The sequence below is a fragment of the Apus apus genome, chromosome 3, assembly GCF_020740795.1.
Source record: "Apus apus isolate bApuApu2 chromosome 3, bApuApu2.pri.cur, whole genome shotgun sequence".
NCBI classification, from domain to species: Eukaryota; Metazoa; Chordata; class Aves; order Apodiformes; family Apodidae; genus Apus; species Apus apus.
In genome coordinates this window covers 83,912,624-83,932,514 of record NC_067284.1, presented here as the reverse complement: position 1 = coordinate 83,932,514, position 19,891 = coordinate 83,912,624, and positions in this window count along the sequence as shown.

Sequence of the window (19,891 nt, the reverse complement as noted above, 5' to 3'; positions counted from 1 at the left end):
ACTTAGTGTTGGGAGCCAGCATCTTGCTGCACATTAAAACTAACTTTCCTTACACCTAGTAAAAATGTCATTCTATGTATGTAGCATATTGCTACCCCTTTCTGCCAGACTTATTCATCAAAATTAGTTACTTGGTGTGCTTTCTGTATAGTAGAAGCTGATAGCAGGACCAGATATTTCTTTGCATGCATTCTTTGTAAATGAGAAGGATTCCATCAAAGTCTGATTCCTCTGAAAGCAACAGGAATCAAACAAGAAAGGAAAGTGATTCTTCTCTATTCCAATATTTTATAATACATATTATTCAAAGACTGCCTGAGATTCTTTTCAGGTCATAAAATAGGCTCTTTTTTTTGACTGTCCTCTTCTTTTTGCTGCTTTTTTTCCTGTCTCTGCTGGTTTTCTCAGACAGAAGCACATTGCTGCAATCCAATCAATATCTCATCCCACCTCTGTTAGCAGAACTTCAGGATCCCCTTATACCCCATGGCTTAAATCCTGCTACATACTATCATACATAATCTATCTTGACATTCCAATCATACTGTTTTGGTTTAGTATTCCACAGAAATACAATTTTCTAATTTCTCTGAATAGAAGGCTGCCAAACCCAGCATTCATTATGCTTTTCATGCATCAACTATGTTTTTTATGGATTAACGGTAAGCCTTCTCAACAAAATAAATAGAAGGAATTTATCTATCTTTAACATTTACTCACTGTGGCTTGAATAAGAGAAGACTGATTGATTACAAATACTTTACCTACTGCTGTTTTCAGGAGGTCGTCAGTAACACATAGTGACAGCTCAACCTGCTGGTTGACTGAAAACATCTCCTTTGTCTTCTTGAAAGGTTAGCAATCAGTGCATAATGGCAGGTGGTGAGGGGGATCCCAGCCATACTAAAAGTCTACAATCCTTCTGAAGCGAATGAAGAAGTCTGAGTTTCTGAAAAGGTAGAACAAGGCTGAGGCTTTTTTATTTCTCTGACTGGGTAAGTGATAATCACTCTCAGAAATGCAAGTCATATTAAGGTTTTCCCTGTTCAAAATGGCAGCAGTATAAAGCCTCATATAATTACCATGTTCTAAAGCATCTCAGGAATTTAAAATTTGAAAACAAACAAGTTGGATAAAAGTGTGTGCTCACTAGAATGATACTAAAAAAAAACACTAAAAAAAAAAATCACTTTACAGTCAATATCAGCAAAAATTTAATCTTAACTAATACAGAAATAAATTGACCTTGAAAAGAACCTACTGGATGACACATTGAGAAAAGATCAGACACATATGTGATTAATGTTACAGTGACATTTAGGCTTAAACTCCATTTAAGCAATTACTACAGAAACACTGCTTCTAAATAGGTAATTTATATGTGTCAAGTGTATCTGCTTGTCTCTGGTTTAGTAGAATCAAAGTAGGATTTTTCAAGTCAGAGGAGAAATAACCATACAACACACATGGTAAGGGAAAATGAGGAATAGAGGAATTGCCAAATGTAGATTTTATACCTGTTACTTTTTCATTTGACTGGGGTTTAGGAAAAGCTAATGTTTATTTTCAGATTATTTCCTAGGAAGAACTGAGCAAATATAAAACCACATTCTTTTCCTGATGCAACTGCTCAAATTCACAACAAAATTAACAGATTCTGTTTATAGCAGCAGAAAATTTTACCCCAAATATTTGCTGAAAACCAAGGCATGTCCTGAGTGGCTCATAAAGTATCTTATTCTACTGCAGCACATCTGCTGTCAATCAGTAAATCTTATCCGGCATATAAGATAACTCCCACAAAAGTAATTCTCACTTTTTAAAAAGATAACCTTTTTCAGACTGTCCCTCATCTTGCTGGCAAGAAATTGACAAATTCCAGCTCATTTCTGGAATGAATTTACTCCTTCTGTCAAGAGTACACGTCAGCAGGATAACTTCTACTGTGCTGCTCCAGCTCTAACAGGCCATCCACAAAACTGAGATTTTAGTCCAATTCTGTCAGAGTCCTCCCACTCCTCCTCTAACAGTACTTTTATTAAACCATAGTGCTTATGAAAGAATTATGCAGCAATGGAGTTTCCAGGACATATATATGGTTGCATTAACAAATTTGGGCCCAAGTTTTTGTAATGCTTTTCTCATTCCCAGTTATGAAGCCTTTAATTTACATTTAAATCTTGCAAGAACTTGTTGTTTAAAAAGGTGTGAGGCAACTGATATTTTAATACACTATGAATTAGTTGTCTTAAAAAGTCATGATGGGAACTGATATTTCATTTAAGAAATATATTCATTAAAGATACGCATGCTATGTTAAGCATTAAGTGCATGTTGTTAACTTAGTCTTGTCTGGAAGACTGCCAGTGAAGCTGAAACTAATATTTTGACACATTCAGAATAGCAGGAAAGCTCTTAATCAATAATTACTTCTACAGAATTGTTTATATTCAGAATTTTTAACCAAATGTGACACTTGCTTTAAGCAGAACCACATTTGTCTTAGCATGCTGTGGAAGCACATATGAATCATAATTTACCTATGCTGCATAACCTAATACAATCTATTAAGGAAACAATTCTTTTAATAACAAGACTTCAGGAAGCAGAGAGCTCAATCCCACATAAAGAGACAACAAGATTACTGCTAATGTACTTTTAACCTTTTAATAACTCATTCTAATTAGCACACAGATATGAAGGGTTAGTAGTAATTTTCCTACAAGCCGTTTTTATAGACTGACAGTTTTGTCACCCTAGAAAACAAATCCATGGGCCAGAAACAACCTGGTGTCCCACCTCAGTCCCTTGTCCTCTTGGGAGCTGGGCTGGGCCCTGAGAACGTCACTCTGAGTAGCTGCCCATACAGTGAGGTCAGAGACATCAAGTACCATGAGGTTCTTTTGAGCAGAGGTGTTTTACTTTGTAACTGGGGCAGCTATAGTCAGCTCACATGGTTGAATCACTTGGATGTAACACAGTAAGCTCCTATAATTCAACACAATGGTCTGAAATACCCCTAAGATCCCTTCTCTTGCCTTTATCCACACTGCTGGTCTCTGGAAAATTTTCTTCCTTCTTCTATGCCCATCCCCACATCAGTCTTTACCAAACATCTCAGCTTTTCTGGTAACTTTGACAATCACACCCAATATTTTTCAAATTAACAGTAATATTTTTAAAAGGAAGAAAGGATGATATTCCAATATTTATCTGTGGTTCACAACATTTAAGAAAGTACAAAATACAAATCTTAGGAGATAAATGGACATTTTTATTACTGTAAAAAAAAATATGTTTTTTTTACAATTTCCAATAAAATATCTGTTAGTGCAATCAATGAGGTACTAAGCTAATAGAGATAAATAGTGTGATGGAGTTATTCTTGTTTTGTCTTAAAGCTGGGAAAAAGACATTGTGTCTGGTGATGCAAAGGATTCTAACTTTCACATTGAGCTCAATTTTTTTACCCCTGAATAGTTAAGAAGGATTGAAAGTTTAGTCAAATTACTGATTTGTTTCGCCAGAACAGGTTTATAACATGCTACTAGTGATTAGGAGACTGCTCAAAGTTTAAATGATGGAACAATGTGAAAAAAAATGGCATCTGTAAATCACAGTAAAGAAGTTCCTTTAGAACTTTTCAGTTCTTTCTCCATAAAGAGCTGACAGGACCTTTTACTTCTGGTCTCAGGCTAGTGCCCAACTGGTCCCAGTGCCAAACAGGTGATGTCTCAGAGGATTCCTTTATGAAGCCTTAGCCACAACTGCAAACACAAGCTGTGTGTACTTTCATAAAGTTTGGTCTAACCTTTGTTGTTAGCAATGTACATGGGTGGAAGGAAGCTGTTCTTTTTCACCGGAGTTTTTTGGATTCAGAAGTACAAGCTAGTTCTTCCAATCCCCTTTCTTGTTTCACGCAACTTGGTGAAACCACTGACAGCTCACAGGAAACCTTGATATTGTTTCGAAAGAGCAAACAATTTTCCAATCTCCCTCTGATTTATTATCTGACTTGTTGCTGGATGCAGAATAGGCAGTGAGCACAAAGATCAGTATCTCACTAACAAATAAATAAATAAATAAACACAAACAAACAAACAAATCTCCAAACAAGTATTTTTTACATATGAGGGAAGCATATTCAGATTTTTACAGCTCTTTTTTATAATATTCCTGCAGACCTCCGGACATTGAACTTCCTTCCAGGAAAGGGACGAATTCACTAAATGTGCCCATGGACATCCTCAATTATAGACCACATACTGAACCAGATCACAATTCTTTTCTTGCTTACAGCATCTTCCTCCCATATTTTGCTCAAGGGTTTTGTTTGATCATCTATAGCTGTACAAGCCACATTTGGCTGGTGGCATCCACAGTATGTCTCTGTCTTTTAAAGAATAAAGCTCCAAAACAAACATCATGGATTGCATTTAAGTTGGAAAGTAGGATTTAATAGATGCAATTTCCAGTTTTCTGATATTATGGTGGCTATCCCTGAGCTATAAATTTTCAATTTGCTTGTTCAAGATACACCCTGCTTTGCAGGTAGGCATCCTGGCTAGCTCTGCAGGACACTGATAGCATTTAAGAGCATTTCACAGGACTCTTCATGAACAACCTTCTTCCACCCATACCCTGTTGTGTCTCCACCTGAAGCACTCTGAAAAGCAAGGGACAAGGCTGTCTAGTGCAGGCAGCAGCTAGTACTGAGGAAGATCCAGGAAAACTAAACTGTAAGAAAGCCTATGATTGACTGAAATAGTACAATATTTTACATAGAATTTTGAAGAAGGGTAACTGCTAATTCAACTGATGGACTTCATTTGATGGATTAGTGTTCAGCACTGTAATCTCTAGAACTAGCATCAACAAACTCCTACAGCTGATCTTTCCAACATGTCATATGAGCCTTGGGAGCCTTGTCTTTAGGACAGATGCTGACTACCTCCATATCCATGAAAAATGGCAAAAGCTGATCATGTATGGTTTGCGCAATCAAAAGGATAGATTAGACCAAAAGCATATAGGAAGACGACAAAATAAAATAAAGCTTTGTTTAACAATTAAATAGATATATAAAAATCTGGTAAAAACATGCAAACAAACATATATAGTCTATGATAAAAGCTCTAGGTAAGAAGAAAAGTCTTAGAGTTTAAAAAATAACCAAGACACCATTTAGACACATCTAGATGTAGAATGTGCTTCTGTATCACAGGATGTTCCTGCTCTCTACTTCTTCATGGCTGATCCCTTCACGTCAACTTGGGCCACATGCTTGAGAATATCTTTGCCTTGGTTTTATCTGAATGGAAATTCACAGAAGTCAATCATTGCAATCTTCTCATTGGGGTATTTAAAAAAAAAAGTATCTTTAGAAATTAGGCAGAAATAATCATGTTGTATTGCTCACACCCTCTTCCTGTGAAGAGAAGCAAAACACATTAATATTGTTACCATTATCCAACAGCATTTAAATAGCAAAAAGCTAAAAAAAATTGTTTGCAGTGAATGTTCTCACATTTTTACAAATTTATTTACTGAAGACTAGAAGTAAGTCATATTCTCATCAGGCATGTTGCACAAGTAGCAAAAACATCTAAGTTAACTGAAAGTACGAGTGATAAATTATCTATCCAGCATTTCTTCTCAAATACTAGTAAGAAAAGCTCTGAGCTACTGGATTTAAGTTTCCTTTTCTCTTCAATTTACTATAAAAAAACCCCAAGGTTTAGGTGAACAGCAGAATACTTGTAGTCCTCCCATACCTTCATCCAACCTCAAGACTGAACAAGTACAACTCCAGGAAAAACTACTACTCCTGCATCAGACCAAGAGGTTTTTTTCTTTTTACAAAATTGTTTGGAAATTACAAATTCTCAAATCTGAAACAGGAGCATGCCAGCTTAAATTTGACTGAGTCTGCCATGAAATTGCTGACCAAGGTGGAAGTGGCAGAAACCGGAAAAAAAGGTATGCAGGTGCTTGGGTTGCAGGCTTGAAACATAATTAGCTGGGTTTTTTTTAGTTTTTTTTTTATATTGAAAATAACAACCAGCTCACAGTCTTGCCCTTCTCCTGTGCAAAGAACAAAGGTCTGCTTTTTTTCCAAAGGTGAGCATATCCCTTCACTATCCTTGGAAGTATTCTACAAATGTTTTAAAGTAGTTGCCAGTTCCTGACTATTAAAATGTAGGAAATAGTTATTCCTAAACTATTTTCTTTCATGCTTGGATGAGTACTTGTACTCCTCTGTTTATGACATGCAGCTTTTAATTTTCTTTCTTATGTATATACTGCATAATAAACTTTTGCTACTCGGGGTTTCTTGCTTACTGAGAACACAATCTCCACATAAATACTCAGTAATAAAGATCGTGAAATGTAAATTTTAGGAATTATGAAGTGGTTGTAAAGCCACTTTGAAGTTCACTTTCCTTTTGACTGAAGGGTGCTTTGGAACATTTTTTTCACTTTTCTCTCAGTAAAGCTGATGTCAGTCTATTCCTGTTTTCTTCACTTACATCTTTGCTTCTCTAGTTTGGGTTAATGTGTTTTGGTTAAATGAGAAAAAATGATTAATGTTCTTGGAGGTCTTTTACAATTTGTTGAGATTATATAATAAACAGTAACGTAGTCTTCATTGTCAGTCTATAGATCAGATGCAGCAAACAGAAATATGCAATCTTTCTGCACTGTTTTTTTCTGGCTCAATACACTTCATATGGTCATGATCCTAGAATCAAAGAATCAGAATGGTTTGGGTTGGAAAGGACCTTAAAAATCATCCAATTCCAACTCACCTGCATGGGCAGAGACGCCTCCTACTAGACCAGGTTGCTCAAAGCCCCATCCAACCTGGCCCTGAACACTTTCAGGGATGGACCATCCACAACTCCTCCGGTCAACCTGATCCAGTGTCTCACCACCCTCACAGTGAAGAATTTCTTCCTAATGTCTAATCTAAATCTGCTCTCTTTCATCTTACATACCCTTCCAAAAAAAAATCCCTCTCCAGCTTTCTTATTACCCAGTTTGTTATACAAGGCAACAACAGGCAAAACAGAGCAGAAGAATACAGTGATTAATGCATAGATAATTTAATATATGATGTAGCCTGACAATGACAGAAAGAATACCTCTAGGTGGCATAATATGATGACTTTTCCTGGCATACAAGGCCAGTTGATAAGAACCAGAAGCCTTTACCTTGCCAAGAAGCATTTAGAAATAATGAGAAACATTGACTTAATGCAATATAATTGATATTATTTTCCAAAGTTAAGAAAATACTCATGGACTTGCCTGAGACAAAATAATTCCTTTGTTTCTGAATGTTTCTGTAAATGCAATTCCAGAATTCTCAAAAAATGTCAACAGTCAAAAGAAATGAAATTAATTGGATAAAATATTTTTTAAAAATGTAATACAAGGACCTGTGTTCTCTTCATTCCATGTCATTAAAATATTACCTGGTAGAGAAATGGATTCCTGAACAGCATTTTGCTGAGTCTGGGAGTATGAGTGATAGCAGCTGGGAATTACTGCTATGGTCTCTGCCACTTAAGAAAGCTGCCTGCACAAATTCTGTCCCAGCAGTTCATTGTGATGCATTGTCAAGGTTTGTAGCTTCTTCTGAAAAAGGAGCCAAGAATCAGATAGATTTCTTCCATGTCTTCTGTGTGTCTTCTGTGCTTAAAACAGAATTTCCATGCAACCACCTATGAGATTCTTCACCATGTGGTTACTTTTCTAGGCTTCTTTTAAAGTGTTCCACAGCTTTCCCATGATACATGTTGGCCACGAGCCATGTATTTTATTAATATGGTTTTAAGTCAATGCTAATGTTCTTTTCTTTCCCAGCAGGTTTTATTAAATTGGGCTAACCTTAGTTACACAGCTTCCGATTCAAATCTGGCTCACATTTAAGTTCCTTAGACAGAGGATAAAGTTCTTACAATGCTATCTGCAAAATTTCATATGACTGTAGTCTCCACTGAAGCAAAAGGTAACAGTATTTTACTGGCTGTAGTGTTGAAATTTTAAAACTGAAATCAGGTACTTCCAACTTAAAAACAGAGAATTTTCAGTTAACTATCACTTTAAGTAACATTTCTAAACGCTATTTTGATAGTTTTGAGATGGAGTTGGATGATTATTCACGAAAGGGACTGTGAATCTCATTAAACATAATATCCACTCAAAATAGATTTAAAGTTCCATGTACCCACATCCTTCTCTATACCAAAACTCCTCCTTTTCTGAGCTGCCATACACCCTATACCTTTTATGTTCTTCGTATTGCACTTATTTACTACCTGTTTCAGATGCATCTGCCTTCCCCATGTATTCTCTGTAGGAAACACCTACAGGAAATTATCTTGAAATCAAAGTGATAATAAATTATCTAAGAGCCATTGAATATGTTTATAAAAGTTCACTATACTGTGCTTAGATCACAATCTTGAAAGCGATTTTGAATGAAGAGCTTTGATAGTTCTTTGAAAGCCCATTTCCTAGGGATTTCATAATGAAACCCGATCAACTTCAGGGTTCCTTTAGTGACTGCAGTAAACACCTATCCACAGGCAGTGGTTTGAATATCATTTCAGTTCATTAAGTTGATGTAATGGAAAAAAATAATTACTTTCCACTTGTGATGCAGGTTTTTTTCTCACAATTTTAGTCCCAGTTTTCTAAACTCTATCTCATCACCAGAGGTTAGTGAATATGCTAAAATTATTTTTTTTTGCCCACTGTTACTAAAAATTGTATCTGCTAGTCATGTTTTTGCCTTCCTCCTCTCCAAGTCATTTATTTTAGTCTGTAGGTGCTTAAAGCAGCTTGACTTGGTTTATTAATTCCCTGATACATCATGTCTATGAAAATATCCCTTCCAAATGCATCAAAATGTGTAACTCTTTTCAACAAATATCTTGGAGTAGTTTTCAGATTTTTTAGGTCTATAATTTTCATGACACTTTGGGAGATTTTATCCTTTTTAATAAAGGAATTTATTTGTGTTTTCTCCAGATAATGTGAAAAGTCTTCTACATTAAAAGATTATTTTAAATTACTGTCAGCAGGATGCTTTTTTCTCAAATCCTGTTAAGGTTAAATTCTCTCACATACAGAGTTTCTGGGTCCCTTAGGATGAATTTGGAAGAATTAAACATTAGATAGCCTTGACTAATAAACCCTGTAGAACACAGAGCATCAGAAAAATTAACCAAGTTCTGGTCACTTTAGTTCAGTCCAGTGCCTCCTAAAGTAATGAAAAATTCCTGTTGACCTCAAAAGATCAAGTTCTCTTTGTACGCAGTCTCATTAAAGTTAATTTAGAGCAGGAGACCAGGCAAAATCTGACACTGAGTCTACTGAAGTTGATGTAACTTGACTTCATGTAGTTCTCAAAGACATGCTTGCATCCTTACTAACAAATAAATAAGGGAAAAGCAGTATGTGTTGACAACGTCTTGTGTAGGAGCAGTCTACTTTCATGTGTAAACTCCAACACTCACCAGAGCAGGTGAACGATATCAGACTGACTTTGCTGTTCTTTTTATATGACAGTGAGGTGATGTGCAGAAAGGTATGTTAATACTGTATGGGACTGAGGTTATATAAGACTAATGGTTCATAAAATTTAATACAAAGATACATGTGCATGCATATTTACTAAAGCAACACAGTGTATTTGTCTTCAAAGTGCTTATTTCGTACTAGGCAAAGATAGTAGAATTATACCTTGTTACCAAAGAAATTACATATATTGATATAAATACAAACTGACAAAAGAGAATGTTACATGTTCAAATTTCAGTTCCAAAGGATAAAGTTGTTCTTCCGTGGGAAAGGCAGTAACATGCAGAGGTGAAGAAGCTCCTGTTGGCTAAGTCTTTGGATTAACATTTCATTTTTAAAATTAGCAGACAGTTCCTCCTGATCCTTGAAAATCTTTCAAGTCTGAATATTGCCGACAGTGCATAAGGTGTAATTGAAACTCCCTTTGTCTGACATCAGACTCAAGGGAAATTGCCTGAAGTTGAGTGTACCAGTCAGTTCAATTTAAAAGTGTTCTGAAGACAATATGGGCTTTGTTTGTTTGCTTGCTTGTTTTTTAATCTGATGTCTTCCTACCAATTATTTGGTAGAAGTCCTTAATTAAAGGTGCATGTTATTTTGAGCAGCCAGATGGGTTTTATGAAGAGGCAGAGTTTCTAGGAAAGATCTATTACAACCAGTGTAGAAGGAAGCAGCACATTTGTTTTGCTTTCTGTCACCCGTATTTTTCCTTACCAGTAAAGTAGTGGAGTTTCAAAGCCAGACACTGCAGCTTGGAGAAAGAAATGTCAGGCCCACAAATACAAGTAATTGCAACTGCCTTCAGAAAGATCCTAACAGGACATCTGCCTATGTGTGAAGCGTAGGTGTGTATCTAGCAGCACACAGACACACTGTTTGCAGCTTTCCAGGATGCTTTATGTAACTTCATATGTTGCAAAACGTTAAGAAAAGCCTTCAGCGACAGTGGGAACAACTCTCTAACATTTTCACTTCCCTGCACAGGACAAAGGACTCCACAAACTGGAAACCAGTTGATCCAATGCCTGCTTATCCAGTGGCAGGAAAAACAATGCCCAGAAAATTATCTTAATGTTTTTTTTCCCTTATATTTGTGTTGCTACAATTCTATCCTAGTTACATTTACTGGCAAACTTACTAAACAAACAAGACTGTCCAAACTCTCCATCTTGTATGCTGGCTGAAAGTGGAAGTTTGATTATACACGCCCTTGTTATGGACTGATTATTATCTCTTTGTATATGATTTGTGGGGTGCTATTTTTGTGAGACAAACAGGGTCAACAGAACTGCATAGAAGTACAGTCTGTAGGTTTTCTATCTCCTGCCAACTATTGTTAGCAATATATCTAGTGAAGGATCTATTGCTTCACTTTAATTGCTGGCAAAACAATACTTAAACCATGTGCACCTTTCAGTGGAAGGAAGCAAAAGAGCCAGAGGCAGAAAAAGAAAAAAAGTCTTCCGCTTCTCTTTGCTATCCACAAGAAACGTGTATGATACCATATATAAAACTTTGCTAGGGTTGAATTTTCCCAAGCTGAGATGTAGCAATACTGGTTACAAAGACTGGGAGTACCTATGTACTTTAGATACACCTTCCCAGATCAGTCATTTATTTCAGATTAATAATAATACTTGAACAGAACTCCTGTTTGGAGTGAAGAGTGAAAATACAGGATAAGAGCAGTATCACTCTTGCTCTATGGTACAACTCCTAAGAATAAATTCTTTCACATTCTTTATCATAAAGCACATTTTTAAACTAGGACATTAATTTAGATAATTTTTTTTCTCTGTGTGAAAACTTTCCATCATGAACCTACAGATAAGGTTTGGGCTGAAAAGGAATACAAAAATAGAATCACTGTCTGTGATTGAAGGGTCTGATGCAGAACCATGAAAAACAGCCACAACTACCACGGTGGTCAAATGCTTCTCAGAAAATTCTTTGAACACTTATAAAAATGTATTGGTGCCTTGGACCAGATCTTAAAAATTATACCATGCATTAATCTGTGTACCTCAAATTTTCAATGTAATTTGTTATGCTCGTTTCAAGTGCGGCATTGATTGTTTTTTTTCCTACCACAATACCATGTCTAATCCTGATGTTTGTCGTGTCTCAGAAAGTTGTTCCTGGGAGACTAGATGTAGGGAAAGCTAAAGGAGAGTTCTGCATGCTTCTTCATGTACATGTCTAGGTCTCAAAGAGAAAATAGCCTGAGGGTTAATCTGTGGGTGGGGTTCAAAACTACCACCAGCCGCAGCAATTCTGCCAAAGCAGCTAGATTGTGCCCATATTTAGGGAGAAAAGCAATCAGGGTCCAGTGCTTTCCTTCAATGTTTTGCATCTGACAGAGCTGTTTCATGTCAACGTGGCCAAAAAGACCATGGTTTTGGGAAAAGGTCACTGTAGAATTCAGTCCAGAAAAACAACATGAGGACCATTTCCCAAGCAGAGAATGGCTCAGGGGCAATTTCAAATGGGAACAAAAATCCAGGCAGGACTGGGACCTCAACTGAGTTTTGTATTTGTTTATCCCTGGACCACAAACAGATGATTAGAAAGCCAGAGCTGCGTCCTTGTAACCATTTATTCACCTTGAACTGTGAAGGAGGGGGCTGAGTTCCCTCCTGTTTCTTGACCTTGCCTGTTCTGGGTGACACCCCAGCCTATGAACCAGGCTCATTCTGGGCATGTTTTTCAAAAAGAGCAAAACTCTGACCTATGTGGCTTCCTTCTCCATCTTAGAGTTTGCTTCATTCAGTTTCTTTATAGTCAGACCCTTTTCTAGCCTGTTTACCAATGGAAATAATTTTAACACCCAGTACCACCTTCTTAGCAATTTTGCACTATTTAACACAGGAAGGTAATATAAAAAGTTGGGTAGGCGTCCCAGCTTTTGCAAGTCAATGCAGTTGAACTGTTGTGATTACAGTCTGTGCTGAAAAGAGTATGATGTATTTTTCATTACAAATAATAATCTTAATGTTAAAATGGCAATTTTTGCATTTCATCAAGCATAGCCCCAAATGAAAATCAGAAAAAAAGGCAAGTAACAAACACTATGAAAATAAGATAGAAAAGGTATAATTTATTATTCAACTACTGATTAGCAAAATATTATAAAGTGCTATCATAAAGCACAATCATAACAAGAAACCTACAAAAAGCAGCAGTTTTTAATCCATGTAACCATGTAGCTTCTGTTTTATATGATTAAATGGTAGAAAATAGAGAGAGGAAAATTCTGAACTTCACATTGAACTGTACTGCTCAACTATTAACTGAAGATGTCATTTTATTTTTATACACTTTCAGAGAGTTTTAAACTTAATATAGTTGCACATGACTATTTTGGAAGGGAGGATGCCATGGTTAACAATTTTGTGTAGCATAATTGCACTTCAAAATTTTGTAGTGGAAATCCCCAATGCATTTTTAAAGGTACTACCAGGAAAAAAAATATATATGCTTTCCAGTTTATCTAATAAATTAAATTGTAAATGCACAGCATACTTACATTTCAAAATCAGTCTTGCCTGCTGAAATGATACTTCTAGGTTATATTTTAAAAAGTAGATTTGTGGCTCTCCTGGGAAATTCAAATTTTACGGTGTAAGAATGACAAAAAAAATCCTGTCTATAATTGACAATTGGAGAGTGGAGCTGACTGGACCCCAAGCAATGAGTTGCCACTGATGGGCTACACAGCCTCTGTCTGAGTCCGGTGAGGAGGGAAGTTGGTTGCAACAATTACAACATACTTACTGAAAATATTACTGCAATTATTGCAAAATAATAGCAACCCCAGTATTAGTATGACTGTGTTTTTGCAAAAATAAGCAGTCACAAAAGAAAAATGCTCATGGTGTTGTGTATAAAAATATTTTGTCCAGATGCTGTAACCCTGTAGCCCTTCCTAAATATGTCCCATGTCTGGATAATTTACTGAGCTGCCTACATCATTTTTGGTGGAAGAGTGTTTCTCCTCAGAGGAGAGGAGTTGCCAAGACACTTGGGACTGGCATGGGAGGCATGGGAGGCACTGTCCTTGGAGTAGGAAGTCAGGGCTCAGGACCTTTCTGATCAAAAAGACCCCAATGCCTTTCCCCCACATTGGGGCTGGGAGTCTGAGAGCTTTTGGAAAATACACCACAAACAGCTGGTGGATCATGCAGCATGGCTGTATGGGAGAAGAGTCTATGTTGTTTTGGAAAGATTTTGTCCTGTTTTCTCAAATAAACACTGTTAATAAATTCCCTTTTTGTGGAAATTTTAAAGCTTCAAAATACTGTAACTTCACCCAGAGTGAAAAGTCCAAACTTTAGTAAGCAGGTCCCTTTGTTTGTCTTTTCTTCTGTTCAATCTCTTTTTTTGTTTTGGATTTCTTTTTCGTATTGTTTGATATAGCATCATGAGCTGGACAGTTTTTTCTTGAGCAGCTTGACAGAGGGGTTCTGCAGAACAACTTCTTTAGTAGTTGAATTTTTGAAGTATTGGATGTAATAAGATTGACCTTGAAATTACAATCATAAAATGATGTATCTTGAGCTATTAAATATATTCTAGAACACTAGCTGGGGGGGGGGGGGCAAGGGGAGGGGAAGTGCCCATTTAAGTTTATTTTCAGTTTAGCAATATTTTTTCCCAAATTTATATTTTCTCATTTCTCATGTTTAATTACACATGAACATGAGGCTTTTCAGCTATCGAGACTGGTCCAGACAATGGGAGACAAACACTTCCTTTGCATGATCCTTTCCCAAAATGGGCAGCTGTCACCTCAGCATCAGTTAGACCTACCTCTGACATGCAAAGATTTTGAGAAACAAAATATATATACATTCTGAGTTCTTGAATTTGCCCTAGCTTCCTCACTGCTACAGTCACTGAAAATGTTCATGGTCATAATATGGTCAAACAGGTTAATTAGCCATCCTTGGGATTTAGCCCACAATATTAGCCAGGACCTCCTTCTCGTACACAAATACTTCCATCCCTAATGCAAAACAGCAGTGCAAAACCAAAAATATGAAAGCTGCTTTAGCAGCAAATGCACGCGCTGGTACTGTGACATTTAAATCTTCATCCAAGCCTCAGCATATCAAGCTGACCTTTTGTTCACAAGAGCCAGCCATTTGTGCTGTTAGATACAATGGAAGTTTGCTTTAACAATGTATTCTTCAAAAGTGTAAAAGACTTCATATTTGCTTCTTAAAATTTACTTTCTTGTTACATTTCAAAGTCACTACTGATAACAAAACCTACAAGCCTCAAAGCAAACAGAAGAAAAGAGAAAGAAAGCATCATTTCTGAAAAGGTTATACAAATAACTGTTAGAGTTGTTAGTTTTGGTTTTTGTTTTTGTTTTTTTTCACTTTTGTATAGAAAGTATTAAGTTTTCTTCGCATTCTTAGGCCAATAAAGTACAACACGCCAAAGGATTTTAAAACATGTTTTTAAGTAGGTAATTACAATAGCTTGCATTAAAAGGCTTATATACTACTGGTTCTTCCACAGTCTATACTACTTGTAATGTGCAGGCCAGAAGGCTTTGTACCTCAGTGTTACAGCTTTGGAAAACAAGTACTGCTGAGCTATTTTTCCTTTGAATATCCACGTGTCCGCTTCCCACTACTGCATGGTTTCCCAGGCTGTGGCCTCTCATTCCAGACATTTATGGGTCTCCTCCCTCTCCCCATCTCTTCTGCCACTGCCACTGCAGATTTTCTCACATAGCAAACATATCCCCATGGGGTCACTGACACAGCATAAGCAGGCTGGGTACACCCAGTGTCCTCTTCATCCTCCCATGTAGAACTGTGCCCAGACATGTGCTGCTCTCCCTCCCCTTTTGCTTTCCTAAAGTTACAGGTAGAAGTCCCACCCTGAGTTAGAATATAAAACAGAGGAGGAGGCAACTAAATCCAACCTGAAATAAGATGTTGATCACAAGTATTTATACTACAGCTCTGTAAATTCTCTCTTCTCTTTAAATTTTAAATTTTGCCTTCAAAGCCACCTGAGCATTCAGAGTTTCATATGGGTTCCTTTCATGCTGATTAGATTTTCCTCTTTCCTCTTCATTATTATGGTTTAACCCATCTTTCTCTGCTAATAAATTAACTCTGGTAACCTCATCTTGTACTCTTGTTTAATTTGTGGTGATCCCAGCTGTCATTTGTTTGTTTATTCTAAAGACCATTATTAGGTTTAAATAATTCAAAGACTTTAAAAGAATCCATATTTTGCTTTAAATGCCCTTTAGCTGCCCATGACCTTGGGTTGCATTTCAATACTCTCATTCCCTCTTCTCTGAGTTTGAAGGCTAAATTATTTTTCCTTCTCAATCCCCTTTAAGACACAGTCATCTGAGGACTCAGCTTAATACACTCTGAATTTCTTTTGGCCAATCCTATGTGTGCCTCTTTCAGAATTTCCTTCATAAAAGACAACTCCTTATCCTTTTTTCATAATCTCCTTCTTAGTTCTCCCTGTAGTGTTGCTACACTTCCCTTGGCCTTAGAGTTTGACTTCAACACACGGCCCAGCTGCTGAAACAATACCGTGTGACTGACTGTTCTGCTTTAAGCCAATAAAGCAGGTACAAGCTGCCAGCACTGAATAAACAGCACACTGAGGGTTTTGCTTTGCATCGCCTGGCTTTTTTTTTTTTTTTTTTTTATTCCCACACTTCTTTACAATTGATTAACTGAATTCTAACTTTCTCCAATTACAAACAAATCTTCCAAAGAGGAAGCTGTCCTGAGGTATGCTAACACAGTGAAGGTGCAAGTAAGGAAGGATTCTGCCTACCCATTCAGGCTGTGTTTAGGCTACCTTAAATGCTCTTTGAGCAGGACCATGTGTTTGGCGCTTAGGCTCCTTCCACCCCAAACGGACACACTGGATTACAGGGTTGGCAGAGAAGGGGATGGGTGTGTGACATGGCCAGGAGACGTCCCACTCTGGATGCTGGGCTGAGCACAAGCCAGTAGGTAAAAGCTTCAGTCCTTTCCTTTAGGAGGCTTATTCTCAAGGAAAGAAAGTGATGAAGGAGGCATATTATAGTATTTTTTTCAAATGCTTGGATGTGCATCCTCATTTAAAACCAGGGCCAAGTACTGCCCAGTGTCACCTCAGCAGGGGTATTGGAGCACCGGAGCTTCCAGAACAGCTGCCTGAGATGGATGTTTCAGCTCTGAAGGTCCTGGCTTGCCCACAAGACACCTGAGGCTCCTAAATACATGTTTACAGCTAGCTTTGGGAGTCCCAGTCCTTAAATCTCTGTCATTTATAGGAGGACAGTGGTGGTAGATCTAAAATCCTTTGGAACTTAGCAGGTATGCAATCTATCATTGGTTTGAAGCCCTAGACATACATCAGAGTGAGGAGTAACCATTCATTACCCTGAGAGTTGAAAAGTGAGAGCTGAGGGGAAGGGGCTACAAGATTTCTTTTTTTTTTTTTTTTTTTTTTTTTTTGAGGTTTTGAGATTTTGGCATTTTCCTGCTGGATTTTGCCTCTCCGGAAAATATTTTCACTATTAAAAAAAAAAAGCACGGTCCTCACCACAAACACCAATAAAAGCACAGAAAAAGAAAAATAACCAGAGTTATAAAGCCTCCAACTGTGAATATTAAAAAGAACCTTAAGCAAGAAATAATAGTTGCAAGAAGGTAAGAAAAACATGAAAACCTATGTCATTGATACAGCAGCACTACAAATCAGAGATGTCCGAAATATGGTCAAAATAAATCCCTTTAGTATTGCAGCAATAAGCCAGTTACTTCTCCTGTAAATCAAATTATTTCTTAATAAACCCTTGAGGTTTTTCCAAACCAAGTTTGAAAAGAAATACTCATTTTCAGAAGTACAATATCTCTGGGATGTGTGTTAACCTCAGGGCTCCTGGCTGGAATATCAAATTTTGCTGTGTTCATTTTAATGTAATAAAACACACCAGGGTGTCTGGAGATTGATAATCGTGTCACTATATATCATTCAGTGAGTTCTTGGAGGTGTGAATGCACATACCTCCACTCACCACCTAGGGCAGTGACAGTTATTAACCATCTTCTGCTCTCATTAAAGATACAGCAAAATAAAGAGGAGAAACAAGTGTAAATATTTGTTACTGGTGCAATCCACCTTTTTGTTACCACCTGAAAACTGGGGAAAAGTTGTCAGGCATCCCTGAAATGTGAGCTTGCAGAGTCCTGTCCCCTCACGGAGTGCACCCGACATGTGACTGCTGTCACCCTGCCTGTGTCACTGTGCCCCCCCCATCCTCTGGCCCAGCTATGCAGTGATCCATACCCTCCTGCGATGTGTGACCAAATTTACGTGGTGTCTCTTTTTAATTAGCTCCTGCCCTTCCAGCCAGAGATCACGATTTGTAAAGGTTGTCTCCGACATTAAGTAACAAATTGCTAATGGCAAAATAAAATCAAAAGCTGACATTTTCTGGAAACAAAATGATTTAATGAGTTTTAGGAAAATAGTGAATGTTGCAAAGATTTTTGACAACTATGGGAAATTTGTTAGGACTGCATGATACAGGAGGTGGTTAGGTAGTTATCCAAAGACTTTACATGCCTGTAATGGAGCTTGTTCTCACCTACCGTCCAGTTCAGCTAGTGATGCTGGGTGGCAGATAGAGGGGGTGGTGGATGGAGTGGGGTTTCTCCACAAGTGACACGAGTTGCTCTCACTGAAAATCACAGCTACTGTGGTGATGGAGAGGATACAGCACACAAGACATCTTGCTGCATGGAACTGTTTTCAGTGTGTGACAAACTCTGTCCATCTCCACCATGTTGGAAGGCTCTTTATAAAATCATCTCATAAACTCTGATAACATTCACAGCACAAGGTCTTCATGTGATCTTTGTCTTTACGCAGCTCCACAAGCACTTAACAATTTTCAGAAATCAGTTGAAAACATTTTTCTTCAGTCCAAGACAATCAAAATTAAAATAAACAATGCTGGAATATTTGGCTGGTTGGATCATTTAATTGAAATGCAAATGTGCACCAAAATCCCTCCTCTCCTTCACTCTGACTAGGCATTTCCATTGGGCTGCTGACTGTCCTCCTATGTGTTGATCTCCACGTGTTTCTTCATAAAAATTAAATATCAAAACATCTAATAACTTTGATTTAATCTCTCCAGCCTTTTTGCAGAACAGCCTAAACCTCTTGTTTGAAATCTCTTTGGCACAGTGTTGGCAGGCAGCAATACCCCTGTTTGCTGTAAGCAGAAGCCAGAAGGGGAAGCGGTTTGCCCAATAAGCCAAGGGCAGACCTTGAACCTCAAATGTTCTCAGCACCTTGGCACATTGCCTCCCACCAATCTCCTCTATTTGCCTTTCACAGGGTGAAAACCCAGCCCTTTGTGCCCGTGGGTATGGCTCTGCTTTGGTTTTGGACCAGTCTGCACAGTCCTGTCTACCTGCAGTCCTTGGGCAGGGGTGATTTGGAACAGGATAATGCGCAGAGTAAGGTCAATTTCATCAAACACAGAACTTCAAAGCAATGTTTCTGTTCACGAAGTCAGAACTCTGCTGGCAGCAGTGTCACAAGAGTGGTAAGGAATTAGATTTTCTTGCCCTTTTTCTACTTCCATGATCATAGTCCAGTAAAGAGATATGAAAAGTCATAAGGTTGTCTTACTTTCTTTTGATGAGTAAACATGACAGTGAAAGAGAATTGGCGATGATTCCCATGTGCTAATATTTGTATTTATAAGCAAGAAAACTATCCTAGAGAAAAATGAAATTTAAGGTGTTTGTAGTAGACAAGGTTAACTTCATTGTATTCTCTTTTTTGGCCAAGAAAGATTTAAAGTGCTGGTACTTTGCACACTTTAAATACTTGCACACTAACATTACCACCTTTAATTTATAAATACATAAATCTCCTGCACATTTCAGTGTCAAATCTCTGACAATATTATATTTAATGGTAATAGGCCTCTTGTATTGTGTCACGGTTTAACCATAGTCAGCAACTGAGTAGCACGCAGCTGCTCACTCACCCTTCCCCAGTGGGATGGGGGAGAGAATCGGAAGGGTAAAAGTGAGAAAACTAATTAGTTGAGATAAAGAAAGCTTAATAGGTAAAGCAAAAGTCACACACAAAAGCAAAGCAAAACAAGGAAATCCACTTCTTCCCATCAGCAACACACAGGAAGTTCAGGTCAGCCATCTCCAGGAAAGCAGGGCTCCATCACATGTAATCGTTACTTTTGGGAACCATATTTCCAGAATACTTTCACAGATGAGATTATTTG